This window comes from Triticum aestivum, chromosome 4A (genome assembly GCF_018294505.1).
Source record: "Triticum aestivum cultivar Chinese Spring chromosome 4A, IWGSC CS RefSeq v2.1, whole genome shotgun sequence".
NCBI classification, from domain to species: Eukaryota; Viridiplantae; Streptophyta; class Magnoliopsida; order Poales; family Poaceae; genus Triticum; species Triticum aestivum.
The window spans coordinates 110,328,663-110,336,294 of record NC_057803.1 but is presented as its reverse complement, the minus strand read 5'-3'; positions in this window follow the sequence as shown (position 1 = coordinate 110,336,294).

Genomic DNA, 7,632 nt, shown 5'->3' with positions numbered 1-7,632 from the left:
GATGAACGGCTTGACGTGGTGACTTGTAGGCGGCGCCTGCGAGCCGCCCAGGAGGGCCGTGACGACTGGGGGTGTTGGTGTAGCATGGTGGGCGGAGAAGAGGCTGCGGAGCTCTTCCCAAGAGGCCACGGAGGCTGCCGGCAGGTGGAGCAGCCATGCGCGCGGAGCGCCGGTGAGGGCCATGGGGAGCAAGTTGGCCATGACCCTATCGTCACCTCCAGCTTCGAGGATGGCCTCCTCGTACGCCAGCAAGAAGGCCAGCGGATCAGTCGCGCCGCCGTAGCGCGGCAGCGTCATTGGCTTGAACTTGTCCGGCCATCGTACCCGTTGCAGGGCTGGGGCCAGGGCTCGGAGCCCCCTGGCCCCCGTGCTGGCGCCGGCGGCCGGAGCAGGCGACGCGCTACTCATCGCGAGGCAGGTCGTGGCGGTGGCGGAAGGGAAAACTCCGGTGCACCCCTACCTGGCGCGCCAAATGTCGGATTTCGGGTTCCGGCAGACCCTTGAGGTTCGAACACTGGGGTGCGCCCGGAGATTTCGCCTTCTACCTACCTGCACCCCTCCGCCTCGCTAAGATCTAAGCTATGGAAAGAACAACACAAGAGACACAGGGTTTATACTGGTTCGGGCCACCGTTGTGGTGTAATACCCTACTCCAGTGTGTGGTACGGTGGATTGCCTCTTGGGCTGATGGTGATGAGCAATACAAGGAAGAACAGCCTCACGAGGGTCTGTTCTTGGCTGGGGGATGAACTGCTAGGAGGAGTTCAATCGCCCTTCTCTCTCTCTCTCTTCTCGATTCTCTCTCTGATTTCGATCCGATCTCCGATTTCGATCCCCTCTCCCATGTGGGTGGCTAGTCCTATTTATAGGCAAAGGCCCTGGGCCTCTTCCCAAATATTGAGCGGGATGGGCGCCAACAATTGGCCATTTTGAAGGGGAACATCTGGTACACTTATCCTGACTAAAGTTGGTCCTCGCCTGCCAAAGGCTCTGGCGGTGACGCTGGCTTGGGCTCCACAATGACTTCCTTCCTGCCGTTGGGCCGGTCTTGGTCTTGTTGCACCAAAACGGGTGCCTTTGCTTGATGCTCTCGCTTGCGCTTGCTCCCTTTGCACCAAAGAGGAAAGGAGGACACTGCACGGGCTGGCGCCCACCTGGCACCCTTGGTTGTCATGGCTTGCGTCACGAGCACCTTGTGAGGTACCCCGCCTTGATCTCTCCGCCTTCTCGCGAGCCAGCCTGATGAGGCCGTGCCTGAGGAAGCTCCGTGTCGTTCGCCCCGCGAGGCTTGACCCCTCGCGAGGGTCTTGGGTCTGTGTTGATGAAGATGGGCCGTGCTGGGCCCCTCCTCGAGCCACGCCGCAGGCCGCACGCAGTCAAGTCTGGGGACCCCTATTCCTAGAACGCCGACACTTGTAGAATTTCAACTCCTCTGTTGCACAAACAGATTCAGCATAGGCAGCATCCCCCTCTTCACATTCCAAAGCGATCTTCCGGCTCCCATTGACTCTAATGGTTCCCTTGTGACCCGGCATCTTGAGCTGTAAATACACGTAACACGGCCGAGCCATGAACTTGGCATAAGCCGGTCGCCCAAACAGAGCATGATATGGGCTTTTGATCTTAACCACTTCAAAGGTTAATTTTTCTGCCCTGGAGTCATACTCATCTCCAAAGGCTACCTCCAGCTCGATCTTACCAACTGGGTATGCCGACTTACCGGGTACTACACCATGAAAAACAGTGTTGGATTGTTTAAGATTTTTATCCGTCAATCCCATCCGGTGGAACGTCTCATAGTAAAGGATGTTGATGTTGCTGCCTCCATCCATGAGTACCTTAGTAAACTTGTACCCACCAACCTGAGGTGCCACTACCAAAGCCAAGTGACCCGGATTATCAACCCGGGGCGGGTGATCCTCTCTGCTCCACACAATAGGCTGCTCCGACCAACGTAGATAATGTGGGATTGCCAGTTCAACGGTATTGACGGCCCTCTTGTGGAGTTTCTGGTCTCTCTTACATAAACTGGTAGTGAAGACATGATACTGTCCGCTACTCAACTGCTTCGGGTTGCTCTGATAACCGGATTGTTGTTGTTGTTGATTCCCTTGGTTGTGTTGCTGATTATATCCTCCCTGGTGACCGGGATGTCCCTGACCATGAAAACCTCCTCCGCTTGAACCGGCGCCCGGGCCCTGAAAGCCGCCTCCACCTGGGCCGCCACACGGGCCGTGACCCCCATCAAATGCGTTTGAATTTTTAAACGCCTTCATGATCGTGCAATCCTTCCACAAGTGGGTGGCTGGCTTCTCTCGGGTGTCGTGTTTTGGACAAGGTTCATTCAACAACTGCTCAAGGGTGGAGTCTGACCCGCCCGATCGAGGGGGTTGTCTGCCCTTGCGCCGCTGATTACCACCCTGCGCATTAGTATTAGCAACAAACTCATCAGCCTTTGCTTATTACCTCCTTGATTTGTCGGGTTATGCTGGTGACCTTTGTCGTTCTTCTTTCCCTTTGTTGATTTTTCTTCATCAGATGTCGGGTCTTTGGTGGTGTCAGAATCAGCAAACTTGACAAGAGCCGCCATCAATGTTCCCATGTCATTACAGTCACGTTTAAGCCGCCCCAGCTTCTGCTTCAGAGGCTCAAAACGGCAATTCTTCTCCAACAACAAAACTGCTGAGCCGGCATCCATCTTATCAGATGAATGTATTATCTCCTTGACCCGGCGCACTGGGTTGTAGATTCTCCATCCTCTTGCTTGCAATTGGTCAGATCCACGATCGACATTGGTTGTTTACACGTGTCTTTAAAGTTCTGGATGAACCGTGCCTTTAACTCTTCCCATGAGCCGATGGAGTTGGGTGGTAATTTCCATCCAACATCATGGTAAAATACTTAGCCATTACAGCATCACTAACCTCCAATAGCTCCATAGCCATCTCATAACTCTCAATCCAAGCCCCCGGCTGTAAGTCAGCCATGTAGTTAGGCACCTTACGAGGTCCCTTGAAATCCTTGGGCAACCGCTCATTGCGTATGGCTGGGACCAGGAGAGGTACGCCTCCGGTTCTTGTAGCCATCCCTGCCTCAACCGAGGTTGCTGGATAAGCCGGAAAGGTTTGGTGAGCCACCTGCTCTGCTGCTATCTGAGCCGCCCGTTCCGCCTCTTGACGAATCCTCTCCTGATCCGCCAAGTTAAGAGCTCCAGCCCGCACCGGCTCATACCTATATGGCCGGTTGTGACGTTGAGCATTACTTGACATTTCTGCAGATTCCATGCGCCTACTGTAACTTGGGCTCCGGCTCAGGCAAGGACTTGAACGAATCCTGTCTCGGCCGTAGGAGTATGCATCCTGCTGGGCCAAAGCTGTCTGAAGTAGTTCTCTTACCCTCCGGGTTTCAATTGCTGCTGGCGAGTCACCTTCCATCGGGAGAGCTGCCAATCGAGCCGACGCCGCAATGTGGTTCTCCATGGGGTTGGAGAAGTGACCCGGGGGTGTTGATATATAACGAGGAGGAGCTGTATTCATGCGCGGCGGCTTCATGGTGCGTGGCTGAACTAGTGCTCCGGGCGTCTCGACCCGGTTTACCTCCGGCGGGTTGCTCCCTCCAGCTCCGGGTGTATGGAATAGTTTCCTCGGATCCAGTGTTAGAGGCAGACGCGACTGAGTTTTCTGACGCCTCCTCCTCATGACTTCGTTTGACGCATTAAGATCCACGGAGAGCCGGAAGGTTTCTGCTTGAAGCTGCTGAGCACGAGCATCCAAAGCTGCTCGTTCTACCGCCATCCGGGTTTCCTTCGCAGCCAAATTTTCCTTAGCTTGCACCATCTCCTCCCGCACGCATGCCACTTCCGCGTCATGCTGGGCTTTATCCGACGGCTCTACCGCAGCGGTTAACAGAGTCATCAGTTTATCCATGAGGTCCATGAGAACCTGAGCCGGGGGGCGCGTGGGGTCTCCTGACCCGGCAGCTGCCGACCCGGTGGCAGCTGTTGTCGCTGCGGTGGAGTTCTGCCCGGGCTGCGTCCCTGCCATGAAGACTCCGGACCAATTTGGCGGCTCAAGGGGGTCCAGAATACTGCTAACATCGGAACAGCCCCCGAGCAAGCCGTCTTGCAGTTGGTACAACGAGTCCGTCTCACCTGTTGATGATGCCGTATCAAAGCAGATGGCCATCTCCCCGCCTTCCATTGATCCTTCGGAGAATTCACCGCCATGGATGGAGCCTACGAAGGCATGCTTCACGACAGATTGAACACGGGTGGACCCGGCGCGCCGAGCTGTTTCGATGAGGTCGGTGTGGACATCCGGCTCAGGCTCTGACTCGCCGATCCGGCCAATGAAGACGTGAATTCCGCCGAAGGGGACCCGGTACCCGTACTCGATTGAGCCGGCCTCGGGGCCCCAGCCTTCGTCGTCGATGTAGATCTTGCCGCGACAACTCTTGGTCATTCGGCCCACAGCGTATCCCTTGAGCCCTTCGAAGTTGCCCTTCAAGAACTCAAATCCACCATGCGCTAGCCCCATGGTGGGCGCCAACTGTCGTGGAATTGTCACGGCAGATGTCCTAGAGCAAGGACTTAGTCGTAGGGCCATCGCACTAGGAAGCTTAAAGGGGTTAATCGGGACAAAGGACACGAGGGAGTTTTATACTAGTTCAGCCCCTTACGATGAAGGTAAAAGCATATGTCTAGTTGGGTTTGGTATTGCTGAGATTTCGATCACCAAGAGGCTTAACTCGCCGGCTTGGTTATCGACTTGTTGTCTATTGCCCTAAACCGCCATCGGGTCGTCCCCTTATATACACGGGTTGACGCCAGGTGGCCTACAGAGTCCCGACCGGCTCATAATCATGTCCGGCTCAGTGACTTTCTTTACATGTCTTTCTGTACAAGTATTTTCTTACATGTGGCGTTTTAGAATATCAGGCCTTAAGCCGGCCCCAGGCCTTTGGGCCTTATATAAGACTTAATAAACTACAAACTTGGATGTTTACTGAACTTCTTGCGTAATCTGCCATTGAAGCTGACCCGGCCCCTCCTGGGCAGGTCTCAGCTGATAGTAATATCCCCAACAAATTCCGTTGGATCCATCTGTTTGGAGTATTCGGAGTCAATTCAGAGGCGATTTTCGATGACCCGAGAAGTCATCGTTGGCTCACCGGCCGAACGGGCGGTCATGATAAAGCCACCCAGCCCGAGGGTTTGGCCTGAGGCCAGAGCTCCTCCAGCGGTGATATTGTCCTTGATCACAAGGTGAGCCATCAACTCTAACTTCGATGTCACAGTGGAACTCTCAATGAAAGCACCAATGTCGGTGTCAAAACCGGCGGATCTCGGGTAGGGGGTCCCAAACTGTGCGTCTGAGGTTGATGGTAACAGGAGACAGGGGACACAATGTTTACCCAAGTTCGGGCCCTCTCTATGGAGGTAATACCCTACTTCATGCTTGATTGATCTTGATGAATATGAGTATTACAAGAGTTGATCTACCACGAGATCGTAATTGCCAAAACCCTAGAAGTCTAGCCTATGTGATTATGATTGTCCCTACGGACTAAACCCTCCGGTTTATATAGATACCGGAGGGAACTAGGTTTGTACAAAGTCGGTTACATAGAAAGGAAATAGTACATCCGGCCGCCTAGCTTGCCATCCACACAAAGGAGAGTCCTATCCTGACATGGGAGAAAGTCTTCTATCTTGTGTCTTCATGGCCCAATAGTCCGGCCCATGTCCAACAGGCCGGACGCCCGAGGACCCCTTAGTCCAGGACTCCCTCAACCGACATCCTAGACTAGAATGAAGAACTAATTCTTCCGTTCTACGCGACGCTGCACATCACAGGAAATGCTGAAGATGTGAATTCTTGGGTGTTGGACTGGATGACCGATAACACTCACTTCAAAGCACCGGCCTCTGAATTGCTTCATGCCCTGCATGTCAGTCCTCCCCTTGAAAGTGCGCAGCTGATCTATCATGAACCTGAGCTAACTGACCATTACATGCAAGTCCTGATGAAACCGCTAAAGCCTGGTCAATCCCCAAGGAACAAATTCATCATGAAGGAATTGATGTATGTGCCACGGACTGTCTATCGCATTTTGACCAAGACATTGAGTCCCATCAAAGGCCACGACTCGAATGAAGAAGAGGTCGTTGGCATCATGAAGAATTTGCTTTTTTAATATCATCCATGGAGTTCCAATCAACTACCATGATTCTTCATGAGGACTCTGGCAAATGTTGCTTTGTCACCTTTTGAATTGAAGCCTTACGCTCCTTGGATTATGAGATTCCTTAGGTCGAGGTATTCAATCAATTACAAGGCTGATCTGCAGAATCACGTCAGTTACTTGCCGCCCATTGAAGCCTTCAAATGACCTATTTCCTCATCTGATGAGAAGGGCAAGGCAACTGCTATTATTGATGAAGGCATTCGTCCATTGGATGGTTAGTTCCGCAAAGCTGCATCTTACTCCACCAATGATGACTCTGCCACTCATGACTCTGCCGCCAATGCTTCAAAGCAAAATCCTCACGGCACAGCTCCAAGAGTGTTGACTAGTCGTGAGCTTCTCCTTAGTCTCCACCAGAAGGTCGATCGCAACCACAAATGGGTCAAGCGTCAGTTTGGTTCCATTCTTCAAAACATGACCATCACTCAGAATTCAGTGAAGAAGAACCATTACTACCTCCATGAAGTATTTGATCGCACCTGGGCTGTTCTGACTCATCTCTACGGTGAATATGACCTTAAGAAGATGGGCTACAAGCAGGACTTTGACTGGTCTCAGCCACCTTCAAAGAAATTCAATAAGGTCAAAGTTCCTCACTTGGTGGCCAGCTCTTATTCTTCCTCGTGCGATACTAATGAAAATGAAGATTTGGACGACACTGTGGTAGGCCCTACTTCAACAACCGACCCCAACAATATTGGCGCTCCTCCATCGACTTAGTGATGATATTCTTCAGGGGCGTTAGTCCTCACTTTTCATCCCTTTAGGTCACTCGATGACAAAGGGGGATTTGAGTTAGTCTTCAAGCGGGTCTATTTATATGGGAGTTTTTTGCTAAGTTACAACTCTCATTCTTTTTGAAGACTTTGCTGGATCGAGTTGTAATCTTAAACCTGATGGTGGTCTGATACTTTCACTATGATTTTCTGCATGCTATTTCCTCAGTTATGATAATGCACGCATGCTGAATTACATCAGTCACCATATTTCATCATGCATTTCAAATTCTTCATATCCTATGTTAAATGCGTGTATGAATTACAAGATATAGGGGGAGATCTCCATGATTCTACTCTTCAAATGTGCATTGCTTCAAAAGCAAATTCCTCTCTATGCACATCTTCAGGGGGAGTTCTTCTATATCTTGCAATCAAATTCCTCAATATTAGTATTTACACTTCATATGTTTATCCTCGTTGAAAACTTAACCTATATTGTCATCAATCACCAAAAAGGGGGAGATTGTAAGTGCATCTAGTGCCCCTTAGTGATTTTGGTGTATTGAAGACTTATAGGTTAAGGGACTAATGCATTTGTGAGTGTACACAGGTCTATAAGTCTATGAGGAGTTTGATATTTACAGAGAAAGTCGACCCCTAAAAATGA